General features: G+C 43.8%; 1 pseudogene across 1 annotated transcript; it reads right to left on the bottom strand.

Moving 5' to 3' along the window:
* Positions 1-319: 319 nt before the first annotated feature.
* LOC149217334 (transcription repressor MYB4-like) lies at positions 320-1777 on the bottom strand (annotated as a pseudogene). The gene is made up of 3 exons (XR_016250660.1): positions 1589-1777; positions 1374-1503; positions 320-1066 (listed from the first exon to the last, which is right to left on the bottom strand). The product of XR_016250660.1 is annotated as a transcription repressor MYB4-like (transcript).
* Positions 1778-22320: the final 20543 nt, after the last annotated feature.

The following is a 22320-nucleotide window of genomic DNA, read 5'->3' as shown; positions in this document are numbered from 1 at the left end:
ACACATTCACACGTTATTATAAATAATACACATTTACATGTTGTTATAAACAATATATTTACAATTCAATTTTGGAAAAAAAATAAATCAAAATAAATAACTATAATAATACTTAGTGAAAAAGGTAACCATGTTATGAAGTATGAAATAAACAAAAAGATGTTATTTTCAAATCTTTATGAATCAAGCCAAAGAAAAATACAATAATATTATATATTAATTAAATATAAATATAATATATATGAATGAGAGAAAAAAATATGTCTAAGGAATTAAAATTTATATTTAATAATATATATATAAAAGAGAGATTCACATAGAAACATGGAACATTATTCTTAATTACATCTCTTTAAAATACAAAAAAATTTACACGGATTCATGTCATTTGCATACTTACAAATCTAGAATTGACATGAATTTATATATACACTGCCATCGTTAGGACATCTAAAACGATTTGTCAGGTTGGAAAAATGGGGTCTGATTTAAAATGATAGCATTGACTCAGAGCAACTGCCATGGATTTGAATGTTTGTGGTTGTGACGGTTGATCATGTATTACCGTTGTACATTAATTAAACCAGATTGGAGATTAAGGAAATACCTTATCGTTCACATCATCATTTCTCCGGCCTTCCAAACATTTCTCGAGTTAACGGTCCACGCACAGAAGTGATCTGAAACCATGGTTCTATCGAAGCTCGAAGGTCTGTTTCCGGCGGGGGCCGAATTAGACGGCAAGCTTATGGACAAATTCAGATTCAGATCGGAATGTTCTTCCACATCTGAAGCAGCCGGTTCGACAGGCGAACTTTCCGATCGGTCGCGTTGGAAGAAGAAGTCTTCTATCTCCGGCGTTCTAGGGTTTTGGAATGCCGGAATTTCATGGTCAGGAGCAAGCCGGGTGACGCTGGTATTGTTGGAGTTGTAGGGCTGGCCGAGGGGACAGTGGGTCTTGGGGTCGAGTCCCTTGCTCAGCAATTTTTTCTTGATGTGAGTGTTCCAGTAGTTCTTTATCTCGTTGTCAGTTCGCCCTGGCAATCTCCCTGCGATAATTGACCACCTGCACAGTTTCAGACACTGTTAATATCAGTTTGGCCAATTTTATTATATAGATTTGATATGTTGTTTATATTCTTGTGAATCTGTAATTAACATAAAGAGTGGAATCTGTAATGGATATAAAGAAAATCTGTTATTTATAATTGATATAAAGAAAATCTGCTATTGACATAAAAGTTTGATAGGTCTTTTATATTGTAGATTTGATATTTTGTTTATATTTTTCAAATCTGCAATTGACATAAAAATTTGATATCTTTCATATTTTTGGAATTTGCAATCCACATAAAAATTCACAAGTTATATACTTGTTTCCAAGAACTGCATGTAATTTGATGATTAGTTCGTCTTCTTCTTCTGTGAAGCCTCCACGCTTGAGATCCGGACGCAGGTAGTTTATCCATCGGAGCCTGCAGCTCTTTCCGCATCTTAGCAACCCTATAGTGGAAAAAAAATATATCCAGAAATCGTTATACAAAGCCGTTATTAATTTTACTGAAAAAACAGAAGTTGGGCAAGAAACCTGCGGCCTTGGGAAGGGAACGCCAGCCACCTTCACCGTGGGCTCTAATATGGGCGATGAGGCGGCGGTCTTCTTCTTTAGTCCAGGCCCCTTTGTTGGTATGAGCCTTCTCGCAGCAGGGAGATCTTCCCATCTTCACAGACGAACGGGAGAATGAAGTTGCAGGGATTAGGGTATGCACAGAGGGAAGGGAACCATATATATTTATAATAATACAAAGAGCCGGTGAGAGCAGGTAAATGATTTCATTGTTTCTGTCTTGCGATGTGACAGTCGACGTTGACAGATCAAAATTCTAATCAGTCGTTTGGAAAATAAGGACTTAATTAGAAAAATATTTAAAAATCAGACACAATAACATCCTCTCCTTTATCTTTCCATCGGATTTTTGTGATCTACTTCGTCTTCTTCCTCGTGAAGCTCGTTTTTTTTTTCCTTATCCATCTACTCTTCAGCCATAAACTGCCTTCTAACGATAATATTTTTCTTAACTTTTCCTTCCATATTAAGTTAGGAGCAGCTTTCGTAAATAAACGCTTTGAACTTATGCGGAGACCCCATCTAGCCGATAATACAGAGTCGTTGGAATGAAATAGGGTTGTCTATTTGGAGTTTTCGGTTGGAATTTCGTGATTTTTTTGTTATTGTTATTTAAAATAAGTTTTGGAGTTTTTGGTTGGAATTTTGTGATTTTTTTGTTATTGTTATTTAAAATAAGTTTTTGATTGTAGATTGGAGATTTTGAAAAATTTATAAAATATTAAGATTATAGAGAGTTCCTAACATTTCAACAAATAAGTTTTTGATTGTGATTATAAATTATAGATTTTTTAAAATTTATAAAACACTAGAATAGTAGAAAATTTACAACTAGAATAGTAGAAAATTTACAACATTTCAACACATCCTTAAAAGATTATAGACGAATTAAACCTGAGGTTTTGGTTGTGTTTATAAACTAGAGATTTCTAAAAATCCATAAAACACTAGAATTAGGGAGAGTTTACAACATTGCAACACATCCTAGAATTATAAACAAATTAAACATAAAAATATTAAGAAAAATCCTTCAAAATGTATAAACCAATAGATTACTGAGAATCGAATCTGTTGAACTTTTGGTTGGGGTCATGTGGTTGGCCCGGCGATGATGGGTGTCACTGTCGGAGTAGGTACAGTGGTAGGAAATTGAAGCCCCACTCATTCTCATGCACTGCATTATTGAAGTGGAAGTTTCCATTCCATTTGCTTCTGTTCGTTTCCCACTGTAGCCGTCGCTGTACCTCATGGATCACTTCGCGGGGCGTGTTGTGTTGTCAACTTCAGTGAAAATTTTGTCACCAACTTTCTTTTAGATTGACTGCGTCAGAAATGAGAAAAGGTGATATGGTGGTTGGGCATTCTAATGGTTCTTGACTCTCTTCAATCCATTCATTGGTGCAGTGAGCAGGAACCTCTGTATTTGATTTTTACTATCAATATCAGACTTTTTAAAAATAGGTAAGAAGCGCTTAACTTTATCATACATTTGTTCAATATCAATATCAATATAAGACCTTTTAAAAATTGATGGAGATTAAGGCTCCACGGGAATGGGCCAGTCATTTTCTATAATCACATAGATGTAAATAAAAACCACATATTAAGAAAAATCTTAGTCAGCTTGGAAAGTTGGAACCATATAATAATGTTTGTGTGGGAAAGGAATAACAAGCTCACACTAGATCTATCTGTCAACTGGGTGAGAAAAACAAAAAAATCATATGAAATGAAAAGCGACTTTAGAGAGTGGAAACCTTTCAACCCAACCAGTCGATGTCAAATGTTTGGCCTTACACAATATGGTTAGTAACATCTAACATCTAGTCAAGTCAATATTTGGCCTTTATATATAATGTTAATAACACATAACATCTAGAAGAATTAAATATTTAACGTTTATAAATGTGGTTAATGACATAGTGAAGCCATCGCATTTTTTAATCGTATATTGTATTAAGTCACGATGTGAGTTGTTTTACATCGTTTTTATAAGATTATTTTTGTTATGAGTGCAAATAATATGCATGAATAAGAATGGTGTGAGAGATTGTATAATTAAAATTATCATATTTAAAAAAAATAGGTGAGAGAGATTGTATAATTGAAATTATTATAGTTAATAAAATATATAAGAATGTTTTGAGACACCATATGAATGAGTGAAATAGAAAGGTAGAAGTTTGAGAATAAAATAGGTTAGAATACGAATTAAAGGGAGGGAGACAAAGTTAAAGGGAGGAGGGAGAGGGAGAGGGAGAGACATAAGGAAGAAGAGGGACATAAGGATAAAAGGCGAGAGAAAGAGAAAGAAATAAGGGAGAAATAGAGAGAGAGAGATGGGGTGAGACAAGGAGAATGGAAGAGTGAGGTGGAGAGAGATAGAGAGAGACATAAAGAGGCGGGAGAGTGATGGAAGTAGATAGAAAGGTAGAAAGATAAAGTGTGATGGGGAGAGATAGAGAAACAAAGTGAGGGCGAGAGAGAAGGAGAAAGGGAGTGAGGAGAAAGAGAAGGAGAGAAAGAAAGAGAGTGAAAGAAAAAAGGGATAGTGAGGGAGAGAGGTAAAGAAGGAGAGAAAGAGATATAGTTGTAGGGGGTTGTTGTGAAGGAGGGAGTGAGCAGGTGAGGTAGGGAGAGAGGGAGAGAGAGAGAGAGAGGGAAATAAGGAGATGGATGGAGAGAGATGAGGGGGAAGAGAGATAGGTGAAAGTGCTTGAGGTAGATAGATATAGAGAGGGGGAGGGATACAAAGGAAGGGAGAGTGGAGGGAGAACATGTGAGAGAGAGGAAGTGAGGAAGGGAGAGAAAGAAGGAGAGAAGGAGAGAGACAAAGATAGATCTAGAGGGGAAACAAGGGTAGAGAGAAGATGAAAGTGAGATATATGAATAAAGAGGGGCAAAGGAAGAGAGGGTGTTGGGGAGGGATATAAAGAGAGAGGGAGTGAGAGGAAGAGTAAGAGTGTGAGAGAGTGATATGAGGGAGAGAAAGAGAGAGAAACAAAGCATGAGAGGGATAGAGAGATGGATAGAGAGGGATAAATAGAGAAGAAGGGGAGGGAAAAATAAACGAAAAGACAATGAGGGGGAGAGAGAAGAGGGAGTGAGGGAGGAAGAAATAGATCTACACGGGAGAGAGAAGAGGGAGAGAGGGAGGAAGAAATAGATCTAGAGGGGAAAAAGAGGGAGATATAGAGGGAAGGAGAGAGAGGAGGAAAGGAGAGAGAGAGAACAAGAGAATGGGGAGTGAGGGAGATATGAGGAGAGAGAAAGGGAGGGATGGAGGAAAAGAAAGAGGGAAAGACATAGAGAGATATCTAGAGGGGAATAGAGGTGGGAGAGAGTGAAGAATGAGAGATAGAGATAGAGTGGGGGTGGCAAGGATGTTATGAAGGGTGATTGTGTAATGTCCCTTTTTTGGCTTCCCCGCATTTTTCTAATAGGTAACCAAGACTTAATAATGTTGTAGTAACTAGCTTGGATATTGCTAGACTTTTGGTTGATGCAATATTCATCTTTATTTAATATATGTTATAGTTGAAGAAGAGGGTGATCTACAAGGATCTTTGTGCCTAGGAGAGATGCACCACTAAGGTAAGGTGTTATGTATCGAGATCAAAAATAGCACCGAAACATAAGAAAAGGTAGATCAATGACTAGTTAATAAGCCACTTTGAGGGAGAAACCTCCCTTTACATCACATAAATGAACAATTCTTATATGATTCAAATGACAATACCTCCTTGGTATTTATAGGAGTTGAAGGGATCAAAATACAATTAGGGCCTACAAAACAATAATAATGTAAAGGTACAACAATAACAAATATAGTGAGCTTCTATGGGACACAACAATAATAATATGGGGAATACACTAGTATTACAGGGGCCTAACATGCCCCTCAACTTCAAAAAAGATGTTCTCAATGCTTGAGTAGTTATGGATGCTTCTAAATAAATACTCATCCTCCCATGTGGAGTCTTTAGTAGGTAAGTTCTTCCACTTAGTGAGATACTTGGAAATTGATCTATTTTGTAGTTGTGAGATTCTTGTTTATGTGATTGCTTGAGGGTCCAATATGATTTTTCCTTCCTCGTCAAGTTTTGGAAATATAGATTGAACTAGGAGATTGTCACCTATGACCTTCTTTAAGCATGAAACATGGAAAACTAGGTACACTTGTGAAGATGCAGGCAACTCCAATTTGTATGTCATAGTACCAATATTTTGCAACACATTGTAAGGGCCATAGTACTTGGGTGATAATTTATTATCCTTTTTAGCTTACTTGAGGGATATTTGTTTGAATGGTTGTAGCCTCTAAATACCCAATCTATCAAAACTTCTTTCACTATGATGTTGATCTACTTGTTGTTTCATTCAATTACGTACCAGAGTGAGATTATACATTAAGAGTTAGAGAACCTTTTGTTGATGCTCGATGTGATCTTTCACTGCTTGAACCTTAGAATTGTCTCTTAAAGACCATGTCATGGATGGTGGATGATATCCATAAAGCACCATAAATGGGGTAATTTTTGCTGCGGTATGGAAATAAGTGTTAGACCACCATTCTGCCAGAGGTAACCACTTGATCCATTGTGTTAGTTTATAAAATATAAAGCAACAAATATATCCTTCCAAAAACATTTTCACTATCTCAGTTTTCACATCCGATTGAGGATGATAAGAAGATTTTGATGCTAATTGAGTATCAAGACAAGAAAACAAATCTATCCAAAAAATTCCAATGAAAATGGGATCTCTATCACTTAAAATAATCTTTGGGTTTACACGTAGCTTTTTAATTGTTTCCACAGATGAAGTAGTGATTGTATTAGCTCTGAAAGGATGAGGTCATGCACAAAGTGTGCATACTTGGTAAATTTATCAACTACCACCATGATGCCATTCTTTCCTTTGGACATGGGTAAAGCTGTTATATAATCCATTGAGACGTCCTACCAATGCTGACTTGGAATGACTAATGGTTGTAAAAGACATGGGGTCTTAATTGTCTCAATTTTATTTTGTTGGAAAACCAAGCATTCTGCCATAATATGGAAGATCTTTGGAATATGGTTGATCTTCATCCCAAAGTTAGTGATTCAGATTTATGAAGGAATGAAATAAAATATCTATATAAACATAAACACAAAGATGCAGCATAAATAAATATTCATTTCATTAATATCAAAGAACTAAAAGATGCTTACATACAAAATGGAAATAGACTAGCTCAGATGATGGTAGCTTATCTCTCAGAAGAGATGAGGCATCTACATTCCTCTAAACAATGTTACAATGAGGCTCAATGACCTTCCTATTATTGAAAAACAAAGGGAAACCTAAACAAAAAAAACCCTAACACTAGGAGATGGAACACCAAGAGTTTGTGGGCCCTGTTGGCATTAGTTGGACAAACAACTTCTTAAGGTCGTAACATGGTCATATGATCTTTGTTTAGTGTGTACAATACCTTGTTAGAGAGATCTCTTCGAGTACTAAAATATTTGTGGTAAGCCCTTTCCTATGACTATGGGCCTGCTGCACACCTCAAAAAAACGTCGTTTAGGGTGTCAAAACAACTCTAAAAGTTCACGACTCGAAAAACTGCTAAAAATAGTAAATTTTGCTATAGTTAAGGAAACTTATGAAACCAACTAGATGTCTAGGTGGAATAGGTGAGTGGCCACCAATATCCACATGGATCAATCCTCCCCCCTTAGGAAGAAATGGTCCCCATTGTGTGCAAAGCCTCCATGAGGTGAGGAAATTTCTATTGAACCTGGTTCGTGGTGAGCCACTTGCTCTCGTGAGAGAGTTGGCATGCTTTGACAGCTCAATATAGTTGGATCCTTTGCTGATGAGTGTTATTGATCTATGTATCCATGATACTATTAATTGTGGCCAATTTGGTACAGTTTGGGTTGAGCTTTGCTGGTTTCAACTACTCAGTAATGTCTCATGCATCTAGTAATGGGGGAAAGTATCACCACAGCTAGTCAACATTGAATAATGGGTGCAAGAAAAGGAACAGTGGAATGTTGAGCTCAAAACAATTTTCTCCTACAACCTTAGTGATGGTGTAAGGCCTATATCGGAGTAGGAGAATCTTGCGGTGGGCCCTAGTGAGGCGCTCTTTTTGAAAATGCACCCAAACTTTTTCACTCACCTCGAACTTGTGTGGCACCCGATATTGATAATGACATTGTTTGTACATAGAATTTTCTATGTCCAATATGTCATAGACCAACTAAAGGATGTGTTGAACAGGTTCAATGAAGCTAGTAGCTCTGTCAGCTTCGGAATGGACATGAGACGAAACTGCCTAAGTAGTTGCAAGCAATAAGTCAACATCAATGGGACATAGTTGCTAGGATCCAAACCCCACCTGAAAGGGGTTATGGCTAGTTAAGCTATGGATTGCTCTATTGTATTTTTGTTGGACATAGGGGAGGCTTTCATCCCATTTCCGTGCATTCTTTGAGTTGTACATGTGCAGGATGTGCACAATCATCCTATTGTCGACCTTCGTTTGGCCATCAGTTTGGGGATGGGAGGTTGTGGACTTATTGAGCTTGGTATCCAACAATGACTAGAGGATTGACCAAAATGTACCTAGGAACCCGCTATTCCATTTTGAGATAATGGACTATGGCATCCGAAAGTGTACCCATGCTTGTTCAAAGAAGATTTTTGCAGTGGTGTTTTCTACGATACTATACTTGTAGGCCACCATAATGGTCATCTTAGAGAATCTTTTGATTACCATGAAAACACAGTCATTACCATGCTTGGTAGAATGAATGACTGACATGTAATACATGGAGACGGATTCCCAAGGTCGGTTAGGAGTAGGAAGATGAGTATACATGCCTTGCTTCTTAATTGTAGGTTTCGCAATGGTAGAGGTAGTGTAGGATTTGATGTACTTGGAAACAACCTATCGAAGGTTTGGCCAATAAAATTACTTCTCCAACACTCTCACTCTTTTTTCTACCCCAAAATGTCTAGCTACTGGACTATAGTGTTCCTCCCAAATCATCTTGGCACACTCACTTGAAGGAACATAGAGGTGTTGATCCAGGTGCATATTGGTGGCCACCTGCCAAGTCCACCTGGACCCCCACCATTGTCTTTCTCAGCATTTTCAGTTTCCTTAATTGTAGCACAACTTACTATTTTTAGCAGTTTTTCGGGTCCTGAACTTCCGGAGCCGTTTTGAGGCCCTAAACAACGTTTTTTGGGGAATCTAAGGGCAACACGAGTCCATGAAATGGACTGGTGTTGCCCGTTCCAACAATGATAGTGCTCGGATCGATCTTTCTAATGAGCTATTGTACGCGTCAAACGGAGATCATATGCCAAAGTTACGACCCCGGGAAGTTGATGTACCAACTTACCCCCAAACGGGGCCCACAGTTTGGCGTTTCATCTCCTAGGGTTAGGTTTTGGAATGATAAGGGTTTTTTGCATTGTTTCTCAACAATAAATAGGCCTTCAAGCCTCATTATAACACAGTTCAGAGGCATGTAGCCATCACATCTCTTCTCAGAGATAAGCTACCATCGCCCTAGCTAGTTTATTTCCATTTCTGTTTGTAAGCATATTTCAGTATTTTCCATTAATGAAATGAAGTATTATATCCGTTGCATCTTTGTGTATATGGTTATCTCTGTAATTTGTTGCGTTCCTGTTTAAATCCGGATCAGTGGTATCAGAGCGGTCTACTTTTTCTCTGTTTTTCTTTGCATGTCCCCAACAAGGTCGGGATATAAGGAGTTAGGGCTTGAACTGGTTGAACCTTTGCAAGACCAGCCTCGCAAATCCTGACGGCCTCCCATGGCGGACGAGAAGAAAGACGAGGGGGCAGGAGATCCCATCAAAATCTTGCTCGAAGAAGCGCTCGAGCGACAACGGAACGCGATGATGGACAACTTTGTGCAGATCCTTCAGCGGCTACCCAGAAGCGGCGCATCGGCTTCCAGCAGCTCCTCTAGAAACGCCACACCCTTTAAGGTACAAGTTAATTTTGAAATCCCCATATTCGAGGGTCAGATAGACGCCGATGCCGTAGATAAATGGTTAAATCTGCTAGAGGGTTATTTTTCTGTTCATGAATTTTTGAGTCGGGAAAAGATTGTTTTTGCTCTTCTCAAAGTAGCCCCCCATGTCAAGGACTGGTGGGAAACCTACTGCGAGCAGAAGGATGAAAGTACTGGCTCACTATTTTCAGCCGCACCCACTTGGGATTCGTTCCGGGATGCCATCAAGGAGCAGTACTACCCTGTCGGAAGCTATGAGGATGAATACATAAAGTGGAGCACGCTGCGGCAGGGAAGGGACCAAGATGTGCCGGAGTTCACCAATCTTTTCCATACCCTTCGCACAAAGTTGGGTATCAAGGATTCGGAGCAACATTTGATACTCAAATACCGTGGCTGCTTGCACAAGTACATCCAGGAAGAAATACAGTTCCTAAACATCCCCTCGCTCGGCGCAGCATACTGGTATGCCGTCAAGGTCGAGCAGAAGTTTAAACAAAAGAAGCGAGACTTTGGATCTGCGAATCCAAAGCAGGGGAAAGGTGCCCCTAAACCACAGAACAAAGGACAAAGCCAAGGCGGGACAGCCCAAGACAACCAGTCGAAGCTGCAAGCAAAGAGCAACGCCGCGAAGCCGAGAAAGGACACTGGAAAATGGTGCGAGTTCCATAAGAGCTCCACTCACAACACAAGTGAGTGTCGGGCCAAGCAGTCACTGGTGGCCGAGCTAAAGGTTTCAGAATCAGATGCATGTTCCGACTCTGAGTCAGAACCCGATAAGGGGTATGAAAAAGGGAAGCAGATCATTGATGCGGATCCCAGTGCCACTATTGCTACCGCAAAGATCCAGAAAAATGAACCCGAAGATCCAGAGGAGGAGGAGCGTCTCTTCCACTCCCAGATGTGGGTAAAGGGCTCCCCGATACAGTTCATTGTTGATAGCGGGAGTCAAAAGAACCTCATTTCGGCAGAGGTCGTGAAGCGGTTGGGCTTACCGACCACAGCACATCCACAACCATACACCATTGGGTGGCTTCACCAAGGGCGAGATCTTCGCGTGAGCCAGCAGTGTCGCCTTCCATACAACATCAAGCCCTTCACGGATGAGGTATTGTGTGACATTGCTCCCCTTGAAGTTTGCGATGTATTACTAGGACAACCATACTTGTGGAAGCGACATGCTGTGTATGAATCAAGGCCCCGTGCTGTTATTATTACATTGGGAAATAAGTTGTTCAGGATACCAGAGGTAGCACCACCTACCGCCATCTCTTTGATTACTGCAAAACAATGCAGTAAGATCATTTCCAAAACCAGGAAATTTGTTTTCCTGATGATACGCCCTCAAGGGAAGAAGAAGACAGTGGCCGCGGCCTCCAAACGGGGTCCCTCTGCACGACAGCTACAGATGGACAAGATTGTGGAGGAGTACGAAGACATCTTCACCTCCCCGGCAGGGGTTCCTCTGCACTGTCAAGTCAAGCACTGCATCGATCTGACCCTAGGTGCGCCGCTACCCAATGGACCAATTTATCGGCACTCCGTTCTGGAGAACAATGAAATCAAGAGGCAGATTCAGGAGCTCCTGTAGAAAGGTCACATCCGTCCGAGTTCTTCGCCCTGTGGGAGCCCGATAGTGTTGGTACAGAAGAAGGATGGGACGTGGAGACTCTGTATTGACTATCGGGCGCTGAACAAGATCACTGTCCGTAATAGGTACCCGATCCCACGGATTGATGACCTCCTAGACCAACTAAAGGGGGCGAAATATTTCAGCAAGATCGATCTGAAGTCAGGATATCACCAGGTACCAATTGAACCCTCAGATGTGTGGAAGACTGCCTTCAAATCCAAGGAGGGCCTCTTCGAATGGTTGGTCATGCCTTTCGGATTGACGAATGCTCCTGCAACCTTTATGAGGCTAATGGATGACATCTTGCGGCCATTCACCAATACCGGTATGCCGTCAAGGTCGAGCAGAAGTTTAAACAAAAGAAGCGAGACTTTGGATCTGCGAATCCAAAGCAGGGGAAAGGTGCCCCTAAACCACAGAACAAAGGATAAAGCTAAGGCGGGACAGCCCAAGACAACCAGCCGAAGCTGCAAGCAAAGAGCAACGCCGCGAAGCCGAGAAAGGACACTGGAAAATGGTGCGAGTTCCATAAGAGCTCCACTCACAACACAAGTGAGTGTCGGGCCAAGCAGTCACTGGTGGCTGAGCTAAAGGTTTCAGAATCAGATGCATGTTCCGACTCTGAGTCAGAACCCGATAAGGGGTATGAAAAAGGGAAGCAGATCATTGATGCGGATCCCAGCGCCACTGTTGCTACCGCAAAGATCCAGAAAAATGAACCCGAAGATCCAGAGGAGGAGGAGCGTCTCTTCCACTCCCAGATGTGGGTAAAGGGCTCCCCGATACAGTTCATTGTTGATAGCGGGAGTCAAAAGAACCTCATTTCGGCAGAGGTCGTGAAGCGGTTGGGCTTACCGACCACAGCACATCCACAACCATACACCATTGGGTGGCTTCACCAAGGGCGAGATCTTCGCGTGAGCCAGCAGTGTCGCCTTCCATACAACATCAAGCCCTTCACGGATGAGGTATTGTGTGACATTTCTCCCCTTGAAGTTTGTGATGTATTACTAGGACAACCATACTTGTGGAAGCGACATGCTGTGTATGAATCAAGGCCCCGTGCTGTTATTATTACATTGGGAAATAAGTTGTTCAGGATACCAGAGGTAGCACCACCTGCCGCCATCTCTTTGATTACTGCAAAACAATGCAGTAAGATCATTTCCAAAACCAGGAAATTTGTTTTCCTGATGATACGCCCTCAAGGGAAGAAGAAGACAGTGGCCGCGGCCTCCAAACAGGGTCCCTCTGCACGGCAGCTACAGATGGACAAGATTGTGGAGGAGTACGAAGACATCTTCACCTCCCCGGCAGGGGTTCCTCTGCACTGTCAAGTCAAGCACTCCATCGATCTGACCCCAGGTGCGCCGCTACCCAATGGACCAATTTATCGGCGCTCCGTTCTGGAGAACAATGAAATCAAGAGGCAGATTCAGGAGCTCCTGCAGAAAGGTCACATCCGTCCGAGTTCTTCGCCCTGTGGGAGCCCGATAGTGTTGGTACAGAAGAAGGATGGGACGTGGAGACTCTGTATTGACTATCGGGCGCTGAACAAGATCACTGTCCGTAATAGGTACCCGATCCCGCGGATTGATGACCTCCTAGACCAACTAAAGGGGGCGAAATATTTCAGCAAGATCGATCTGAAGTCAGGATATCACCAGGTACCAATTGAACCCTCAGATGTGTGGAAGATTGCCTTCAAATCCAAGGAGGGCCTCTTCGAATGGTTGGTCATGCCTTTCGGATTGACGAATGCTCCTGCAACCTTTATGAGGCTAATGGATGACATCTTGCGGCCATTCACCAACTCCTTTGTAGTAGTATACTTGGATGACATTCTGATCTTCAGCCAGAGTTGGGAAGAGCACCTCCACCACATCCGACAGGTTCTCCAAACACTGCGGCAACACAAGCTATGTGCCAATTTGGAGAAATGCACTTTTGGCATGACCGAGGTTTAGTATCTGGGATACATCATTGATGAACAGGGGGTGCATGTCGATCCAGCCAAGGTCCAAGTCATTCGGGATTGGCCCTCTCCAACCACTCTAACAGAGCTCCGCAGCTTTCTAGGTCTTGCCAACTTCTACCGCAGGTTTGTGTTGGGATTTTCTCATATTTCTTGGCCCTTGAGTCAAGTCACCAAGGGCGGGGCGAAAGCAAAATTCTTTTGGTCTGAATCTCAACAGAAGGCATTCAGGGAGTTGAAGGATCGCCTCTGCACGGCACCAGTGCTCGCGTTACCAGATTTACAACAACCATTTGAGGTCGAGACAGATGCCTCTGACTATGCTATTGGGGCAGTCCTTACTCAACATGGACATCCAGTGGCATATCACAGTGAAACACTTTCAGACACAGTCCGGAAGTACCCCACTTATGATAAAGAGATGTATTCCATTGTACAGGCCTGCCGACAATGGAAGCATTACATTTTGGGGAAGGAAACGGTCATCCACACAGACCACCGACCTCTGCAGTTCATACAGACCCAAGGGAAATTGCAGAATGATCGCCATCAGAAGTGGTCTACATACCTGCAACAGTTTCACTTGAATATCAAGTATAAAAAGGGCAGCACCAATAATGTTGCAGATTGCCTCAGTCGACCACCGATCATGGCGCTAACCACCGTGCTCAACTCTTGTGGGCACAAGACTTCTGATTGGCCACTTCTCTACAAAAGCGACCCAGAATTCGGCCACACATACCAGACACTCTTGGAGGGTCGGCAGGTTGCAGATTTTCACCTCCAGGATGCCCTATTATGCCACCTCGGTCACCTTTGTGTTCCTTCAAGCGAGCGTGCCAAGATGATTTGGGAAGCACACTACAGTCGGGCTGCTGGGCATTTCGGGGTCGAGAAAACAGTGGCAGTACTGCAAAACTATTTCTATTGGCCGAATCTTCGACAGGATGTTGGGAAGTACATCCGATCATGTACTGCCTGTGCCATTGCCAAACCGACCATTAAGAAGCAAGGCCTCTATACCCCGTTGCCTACCCCTAGTCGACCTTGGGAATCCATCTCCATGGATTACATGTCAGGCCTTCCTTCCACTAAGCATGGAAATGACTGTGTTTTTGTGGTCGTCGACAGGTTCTCAAAGATGGCCATTATGATGGCCTGCAAGAAGAATATCACAGCAGAAGCCACTGCTAAACTCTTCTTTGAACGAGTGTGGGTGCACTTTGGGATCCCACAGTCTATCATCTCAGATCGGGACAGTCGGTTTCTCAGCACCTTTTGGTCCAGTCTCTGGTCAATGCTGGACACCAAACTCACGAAGTCCACAGCCTTCCATCCTCAAACTGATGGCCAGACAGAGGTTGTCAATAGGATGATTGTGCACATTCTGCGCATGTATAACTCAAAGCATCCACGCACATGGGACGAGAGCCTCCCCTACGTTCAGCACAGCTACAACCGAGCTCTTCACAGCTCCACTGGCCATAGCCCTTTTCAGGTGGGTTTGGGATTCCAGCCACTATGCCCCATTGATGTGGCCATGCCACTTGCAGCTACTCACATGAATTCAGCTCATGTCCAGTCCGAAACAGATAAGGCCACCAGCTTCATTGAGCGCATCCAACATATTCGCCAGCAGGTCCATGACATTCTTGAGAAATCAAATGCCAAGTACAAGCAGCGACATGATCAACATCGGGTGCCACACAAGTTTCAGGTGGGCGACAAAGTCTGGTTGCATTTGCAAAAGGAACGCCTTACTGGAGCCTATCGGAAATTGAGACCACTCCGATATGGTCCTTACACCATTACTAAGGCTATGGGAGACAATGCATTTGAGCTCAACATTCCCCCATTCCTTGGCCTGCACCCAGTATTCAATGTGGACCGCCTTCGGCCATACTTTCCACCATTGCTAGACACATCCGACATTGCAGAACAGCTCAAACCCACAGAATTAAATCCAGATTGCATGGAACAAGCTGCAACTGATCGGATCATGGACACACAGATCAAGAACACTCGCCAACAGAATATCCAACTATATCGAGTTGTCAAAGTGGGCCAACTCCTTCAGCAGGGCAAGTGGCTCACCAGGGAACAAGTTCAGCAGAAGGAGCTCAACGCAATGGGGACCATTGCTTCCTAAGGGGGGAGGAATGATCCAGGTGGATATTGGTGGCCACCTGCCAAGTCCACCTGGACCCCCACCATTGTCTTTCTCAGCATTTTCAGTTTCCTTAATTGTAGCACAACTTACTATTTTTAGCAGTTTTTCGGGTCCTGAACTTCCGGAGCCGTTTTGAGGCCCTAAACGACGTTTTTTGGGGAATCCGGGGCAACACGAGTCCATGAAATGGACTGGTGTTGCCTGTTCCAACAATGATAGTGCTCGGATAGATCTTTCTAATGAGCTATTGTACGCGTCAAACGGAGATCATATGCCAAAGTTACGACCCCGGGAAGTTGATGTACCAACTTACCCCCAAACGGGGCCCACAGTTTGGCGTTTCATCTCCTAGGGTTAGGTTTTGGAATGATAAGGGTTTTTTCATTGTTTCTCAACAATAAATAGGCCTTCGAGCCTCATTGTAACACAGTTCAGAGGCATGTAGCCATCACATCTCTTCTCAGAGATAAGCTACCATCGCCCTAGCTAGTTTATTTCCATTTCTGTTTGTAAGCATATTTCAGTATTTTCCATTAATGAAATGAAGTATTATTTCCGCTACATCTTTGTGTATATGGTTATCTCTGCAATTTGTTGCGTTCCTGGTTAAATCCGGATCAGTGGTATCAGAGCGGTCTGCTTTTTCTCTGTTTTTCCTTGCATGTCCCCAACAAGGTCGGGATATAAGGAGTTAGGGCTTGAACTGGTTGAACCTTTCCAAGACCAGCCTTGCAAATCCCGACGGCCTCCCATGGCAGACGAGAAGAAAGACGAGGGGGCAGGAGATCCCATCAAAATCTTGCTCGAAGAAGTGCTCGAGCAACAACGGAACGCGATGATGGACAGCTTTGCGCAGATCCTTCAGCGACTACCCAGAAGTGGCGCATCGGCTTCCAGCAGCTCCTCTGGAAACGCCACACCCTTTAAGGTACAAGTTAATTTTGAAATCCCCATATTCGAGGGTCAGATAGACGTCGATGCCGTAGATAAATGGTTAAATCTGCTAGAGGGTTATTTTTCTGTTCATGAATTTTCGAGTCGGGAAAAGATTGTTTTTGCTCTTCTCAAAGCAGCCCCCCACGTCAAGGACTGGTGGGAAACCTACTGCGAGCAGAAGGATGAAAGTACTGGCTCACTATTTTCAGCCGCACCCACCTGGGATTCGTTCCGGGATGCCATCAAGGAGCAGTACTACCCTGTCGGAAGCTATGAGGATGAATACATAAAGTGGACCACGCTGCGGCAGGGAAGGGACCAAGATGTGCCGGAGTTCACCAATCTTTTCCATACCCTTCGCACAAAGTTGGGTATCAAGGATTCGGAGCAACATTTGATACTCAAATACCGTGGCTGCCTGCACAAGTACATCCAGGAAGAAATACAGTTCCTAAACATCCCCTCGCTCAGCGCAGCATACCGGTATGCCGTCAAGGTCGAGCAGAAGTTTAAACAAAAGAAGCGAGACTTTGGATCTGCGAATCCAAAGCAGGGGAAAGGTGCCCCTAAACCACAGAACAAAGGACAAAGCCAAGGCGGGACAGCCCAAGACAACCAGCCGAAGCTGCAAGCAAAGAGCAACGCCGCGAAGCCGAGAAAGGACACTGGAAAATGGTGCGAGTTCCATAAGAGCTCCACTCACAACACAAGTGAGTGTCGGGCCAAGCAGTCACTGGTGGCTGAGCTAAAGGTTTCAGAATCAGATGCATGTTTCGACTCTGAGTCAGAACCCGATAAGGGGTATGAAAAAGGGAAGCAGATCATTGATGCGGATCCCAGCGCCACTGTTGCTACCGCAAAGATCCAGAAAAATGAACCCGAAGATCCAGAGGAGGAGGAGCGTCTCTTCCACTCCCAGATGTGGGTAAAGGGCTCCCCGATACAGTTCATTGTTGATAGCGGGAGTCAAAAGAACCTCATTTCGGCAGAGGTCGTGAAGCGGTTGGGCTTACCGACCACAGCACATCCACAACCATACACCATTGGGTGGCTTCACCAAGGGCGAGATCTTCGCGTGAGCCAGCAGTGTCGCCTTCCATACAACATCAAGCCCTTCACGGATGAGGTATTGTGTGACATTGCTCCCCTTGAAGTTTGTGATGTATTACTAGGACAACCATACTTGTGGAAGCGACATGCTGTGTATGAATCAAGGCCCCGTGCTGTTATTATTACATTGGGAAATAAGTTGTTCAGGATACCAGAGGTAGCACCACCTGCCGCCATCTCTTTGATTACTGCAAAACAATGCAGTAAGATCATTTCCAAAACCAGGAAATTTGTTTTCCTGATGATACGCCCTCAAGGGAAGAAGAAGACAGTGGCCGCGGCCTCCAAACGGGGTCCCTCTGCACGGCAGCTACAGATGGACAAGATTGTGGAGGAGTACGAAGACATCTTCACCTCCCCGACAGGGGTTCCTCTGCACTGTCAAGTCAAGCACTCCATCGATCTGACCCCAGGTGCGCCGCTACCCAATGGACCAATTTATCGGCGCTCCGTTCTGGAGAACAATGAAATCAAGAGGCAGATTCAGGAGCTCCTGCAGAAAGGTCACATCCGTCCGAGTTCTTCGCCCTGTGGGAGCCCGATAGTGTTGGTACAGAAGAAGGATGGGACGTGGAGACTCTGTATTGACTATCGGGCGCTGAACAAGATCACTGTCCGTAATAGGTACCCGATCCCGCGGATTGATGACCTCCTAGACCAACTAAAGGGGGCGAAATATTTCAGCAAGATCGATCTGAAGTCAGGATATCACCAGGTACCAATTGAACCCTCAGATGTGTGGAAGACTGCCTTCAAATCCAAGGAGGGCCTCTTCGAATGGTTGGTCATGCCTTTCGGATTGACGAATGCTCCTGCAACCTTTATGAGGCTAATGGATGACATCTTGCGGCCATTCACCAACTCCTTTGTAGTAGTATACTTGGATGACATTCTGATCTTCAGCCAGAGTTGGGAAGAGCACCTCCACCACATCCGACAGGTTCTCCAAACACTGCGGCAACACAAGCTATGTGCCAATTTGGAGAAATGCACTTTTGGCATGACCAAGGTTCAGTATCTGGGATACATCATTGATGAACGGGGGGTGCATGTCGATCCAGCCAAGGTCCAAGTCATTCGGGATTGGCCCTCTCCAACCACTCTAACAGAGCTCCGCAGCTTTCTAGGTCTTGCCAACTTCTACCGCAGGTTTGTGTTGGGATTTTCTCATATTTCTTGGCCCTTGAGTCAAGTCACCAAGGGCGGGGCGAAAGCAAAATTCTTTTGGTCTGAATCTCAACAGAAGGCATTCAGGGAGTTGAAGGATCGCCTCTGCACGGCACCAGTGCTCGCGTTACCAGATTTACAACAACCATTTGAGGTCGAGACAGATGCCTCTGACTATGCTATTGGGGCAGTCCTTACTCAACATGGACATCCAGTGGCATATCACAGTGAAACACTTTCAGACACAGTCCGGAAGTACCCCACTTATGATAAAGAGATGTATTCCATTGTACAGGCCTGTCGACAATGGAAGCATTACATTTTGGGGAAGGAAACGGTCATCCACACAGACCACCGACCTCTGCAGTTCATACAGACCCAAGGGAAATTGCAGAATGATCGCCATCAGAAGTGGTCTACATACCTGCAACAGTTTCACTTGAATATCAAGTATAAAAAGGGCAGCACCAATAATGTTGCAGATTGCCTCAGTCGACCACCGATCATGGCGCTAACCACCGTGCTCAACTCTTGCGGGCACGAGACTTCTGATTGGCCACTTCTCTACAAAAGCGACCCAGAATTCGGCCACACATACCAGACACTCTTGGAGGGTCGGCAGGTTGCAGATTTTCACCTCCAGGATGCCCTATTATGCCACCTCGGTCACCTTTGTGTTCCTTCAAGCGAGCGTGCCAAGATGATTTGGGAAGCACACTACAGTCGGGCTGCTGGGCATTTCGGGGTCGAGAAAATAGTGGCAGTACTGCAAAACTATTTCTATTGGCCGAATCTTCGACAAGATGTTGGGAAGTACATCCGATCATGTACTGCCTGTGCCATTGCCAAACCGACCATTAAGAAGCAAGGCCTCTATACCCCGTTGCCTACCCCTAGTCGACCTTGGGAATCCATCTCCATGGATTACATGTCAGGCCTTCCTTCCACTAAGCATGGAAATGACTGTGTTTTTGTGGTCGTCGACAGGTTCTCAAAGATGGCCATTATGATGGCCTGCAAGAAGAATATCACAGCAGAAGCCACTGCTAAACTCTTCTTTGAACGAGTGTGGGTGCACTTTGGGATCCCACAGTCTATCATCTCAGATCGGGACAGTCGGTTTCTCAGCACCTTTTGGTCCAGTCTCTGGTCAATGCTGGACACCAAACTCACGAAGTCCACAGCCTTCCATCCTCAAACTGATGGCCAGACAGAGGTTGTCAATAGGATGATTGTGCACATTCTGCGCATGTATAACTCAAAGCATCCACGCACATGCGACGAGAGCCTCCCCTACGTTCAGCACAGCTACAACCGAGCTCTTCACAGCTCCACTGGCCATAGCCCTTTTCAGGTGGGTTTGGGATTCCAGCCACTATGCCCCATTGATGTGGCCATGCCACTTGCAGCTACTCACATGAATTCAGCTCATGTCCAGTCCGAAACAGATAAGGCCACCAGCTTCATTGAGCGCATCCAACATATTCGCCAGCAGGTCCATGACATTCTTGAGAAATCAAATGCCAAGTACAAGCAGCGACATGATCAACATCGGGTGCCACACAAGTTTCAGGTGGGCGACAAAGTCTGGTTGCATTTGCAAAAGGAACACCTTACTGGAGCCTATCGGAAATTGAGACCACTCCGATATGGTCCTTACACCATTACTAAGGCTATGGGAGACAATGCATTTGAGCTCAACATTCCCCCATTCCTTGGCCTGCACCCAGTATTCAATGTGGACCGCCTTCGGCCATACTTTCCACCATTGCTAGACACATCCGACATTGCAGAACAGCTCAAACCCACAGAATTAAATCCAGATTGCATGGAACAAGCTGCAACTGATCGGATCATGGACACACAGATCAAGAACACTCGCCAACAGAATATCCAACTGTATCGAGTTGTCAAAGCAGGCCAACTCCTTCAGCAGGGCAAGTGGCTCACCAGGGAACAAGTTCAGCAGAAGGAGCTCAACGCAATGGGGACCATTGCTTCCTAAGGGGGGAGGAATGATCCAGGTGGATATTGGTGGCCACCTGCCAAGTCCACCTGGACCCCCACCATTGTCTTTCTCAGCATTTTCAGTTTCCTTAATTGTAGCACAACTTACTATTTTTAGCAGTTTTTCGGGTCCTGAACTTTCGGAGCCGTTTTGAGGCCCTAAACGACGTTTTTTGGGGAATCCGGGGACAACACGAGTCCATGAGATGGACTGGTGTTGCCCGTTCCAACAATGATAGTGCTCGGATAGATCTTTCTAATGAGCTATTGTATGCGTGAAACGGAGATCATATGCCAAAGTTACGACCCCGGGAAGTTGATGTACCAACTTACCCCCAAACGGGGCCCACAGTTTGGCGTTTCATCTCGTAGGGTTAGGTTTTGGAATGATAAGTGTTTTTTCCATTGTTTCTCAACAATAAATAGGCCATTGTTTCTCAACAATAAATAGGCCTTCGAGCCTCATTGTAACACAGTTCAGAGGCATGTAGCCATCACATCTCTTCTCAGAGATAAGCTACCATCGCCCTAGCTAGTTTATTTCCATTTCTGTTTGTAAGCATATTTCAGTATTTTCCATTAATGAAATGAAGTATTATTTCCGCTGCATCTTTGTGTATATGGTTATCTCTGTAATTTGTTGCGTTCCTGTTTAAATCTGGATCAGGTGTCTTAGGTGGCATAACAATGTGCCCTAGAGGTGAAAATTTGGAATGTGATTTCCTTCGAGGAGAATCTAGTATGTGGTGCCTAATTCTGGATCACTCTTGTAAATATGCAGCCATCCTGAAGTCTCGTGTCCACAAGAGTCGTGCATAGTGGTCACAACCATAACTAGTGGTCGACTGAGGCAATTTGTAACATTATTGGTGCTTCTCGTCTTGTATTTAACTTCTGAATGGAACTGTTGCAAATATGTGGACCATTTTTTATGGCGATCGTTATACAAGTTTCCTTGTGTTTGTATCAATTACAAGGGTTATTGGTCTGCATGGATGACTGTTTCCTCCCCCAAAATGTAATGCTTCCATTATTAATAGGCCTACACAATGGAATACATATCTTTGTCATAGGTGGGTTACTTTCAGACTGTATCTAAAAGTGTCTCATTGTGATATGCCACCAAATGCACTTGTTGGGTAAGAACTACACCATTAACATAGTCGAAGGAATCTATCTCAATTTCAAATGGTTGTTGCAGGTTAAGTAATGTGAACAATGGTGCACAATAAAGGAAATGATTCAACTCGGCAAACGCATTCTATTGGAATTCAGACCAAAAAATATTTTCTTTCACTCTACCCTTGGTGACTTGAATCAAAGGCCAAGTGATATGATAGAATCCCAACATGAATGTACAATAGAAATTGGTAAGACGTAGAAAGGAGCGAAGATTTGTTAGAGTGTTTGTGGCTAGCCAGTCCTAAATAACTTGTATCTTGGATAGGTCCACATGCACAAGCCACTCATTAATGACGTGCCTTAGATATTGAACATGGGTTATACCAAAAGTGCATTTCTCCGAATTGGCACACAATTTGTGTTGTTAAAGGGTTTGGAAGACCTATTGAATATGGTGTAGGTGCTCTTCCCAACTCTGGCTAAAGATCAGGATGTCTTCCAAATACACTATGATGAATGATTTGG

The sequence above is a fragment of the Pinus tabuliformis genome, chromosome 1_1, assembly GCF_031772625.1.
Source record: "Pinus tabuliformis cultivar Carrire ecotype Pingquan chromosome 1_1, CPIR1, whole genome shotgun sequence".
Classification (NCBI taxonomy): Eukaryota; Viridiplantae; Streptophyta; class Pinopsida; order Pinales; family Pinaceae; genus Pinus; species Pinus tabuliformis.
The sequence above is the reverse complement of the archived record's forward strand: the minus strand, read 5'-3'. Positions and strand labels throughout refer to the sequence as shown.